Here is a 1675-nt window from a genome sequence, read left to right on the forward strand (position 1 = left end):
CAAATAATTTTGCAAAAAATAAGTGATTGGGGGATGTAAAGCCAGCAGCCCAAGGCATTTTTTGTTGTGAAGATTTCAGAGGTGAGTAGGGATCACATTCCTGTCATTAGAGACCACACCCAAATTTAAGGATGTTTTTCTCCCCAGGGAGAGAATTTGACTACGGTTTATATACTCAGTGTGAAGATGGTTTTTGTGCTTATGTACGAAATATCTAGGGGTTCATGCTGAAATCTCCCTGCCTCCCTGGCAGTTTTTATTTTTATTTTTTTGTTTTGTGTTTTGCCTGGCAAACATGTTGACTTGGAAAAACAATTCAAGCTTTCATTGTACCAGCATGAATGTGTGCCGTGTGCCCTGTCTGATCTTGTCAGTCTTTTCCTCCTGTCTTCAAAAATACAAGTATAGGCTGAGCCGCGGGCTGAGGCAGCTCGTGTGGGGACGCCGGGCCAGAGCCTCTGCCTGGCTCCCGTAGGCGCCAAGATGCCCAAGAAAGCTGGTGTGACGAACAAGGGTAAGAACCAGAGGCAAGGAACCAGAGACACCACTTCCTCCCTTAGGTCCTGTGGCGGTTGATCCTAAAGGCTGTGTCACCACAGCCATCCATGCCAAACACGGGTCCAATCGGAAGGAGAGGCTAATGCCGAGCTCTGTCGGTACCTTTCCAAGGTCTTGGAGCTCAGGAAGAGTGAGGTGGTTTTGGATAAGGGTGGTAAATCTCGTGAGAAAGTGGTGAAGCTATTAGTGTCCACAACTGCAGAAGAGATCTTGGAGAAATTAAAGCAGCAAGTTGAAAAAAAAATAAAAGCAAATTATGAGAAGTATATCCTTGAGAAGCTTTTTAATTGCTATTCATGAAGAGGCTGTTAAGTAGGAAAATATATTTCAGTGCACTGAAGAACATGAAAAAAAATTAAGAACAGGACTTAAAAAAGAAGTAGGAATTTTAAAAGTACTGTATACTCAATGTAGGTTCTGACATCCAAACAGTTTGGAAAATGTTAGTCCGATTTTAATGCGCAGCTAGGGTAAAGAATCACTTTCCTACCCCAACTACACCATGAGATGACACTAAAGTTACTTAATTGTCTTGGAAATAATTGGGGTATTGCCGGGTCTTTATCATAGCATCTCATGGTTGTGTGACCCAAACATTAGTCCTTTATCATAGGTGGGTGGTAGAGTCAAGTAACAAGGTCCACACACACAATTCTGATGAATGTCGAGTCCTTTACTTCAAGTTATAGACTCTGAAACAATTGCATTCTACCTGGTGATAGAGAATAAGTCTGATTTACCTTGTCCCTGAGCCTCATTCATAGGAGTGACTCTGGTGGGCATTTCTGTTGTATAGAAACCATTTTGATAGTCAAATATGTCTTTCTCTGTGTGTTGCTTTGACCTTTTTATTATAATTGAGCTTTCTTTGCCCCCAAGATAATATTGACCTATACTTTCTAGTGGCACTTCTCATCATTTTTTAAATCTATATCTTAAATCCATGTGGAAAATATTTGAAATAGTTTTAGTCTTCTATTTTCTTCCCTGAAAAGTTGGCCAATGTTCACTGTCATTTATTGACATCTCTGTCCATTTCTCATTGATTTGAAATGACACTGGCCATATTTTTTGGTTTATATATGAATTTTTCTTTCAGGCTTTCTATTCTATATTC

General features: G+C 40.1%; 1 pseudogene; it reads left to right on the plus strand.

The window, feature by feature from the left end:
• Positions 1-337: 337 nt before the first annotated feature.
• On the plus strand, positions 338-858 carry LOC113915898 (annotated as a pseudogene).
• Positions 859-1675: the final 817 nt, after the last annotated feature.

This window comes from Zalophus californianus, chromosome 1 (genome assembly GCF_009762305.2).
Source record: "Zalophus californianus isolate mZalCal1 chromosome 1, mZalCal1.pri.v2, whole genome shotgun sequence".
NCBI lineage: Eukaryota > Metazoa > Chordata > Mammalia > Carnivora > Otariidae > Zalophus > Zalophus californianus.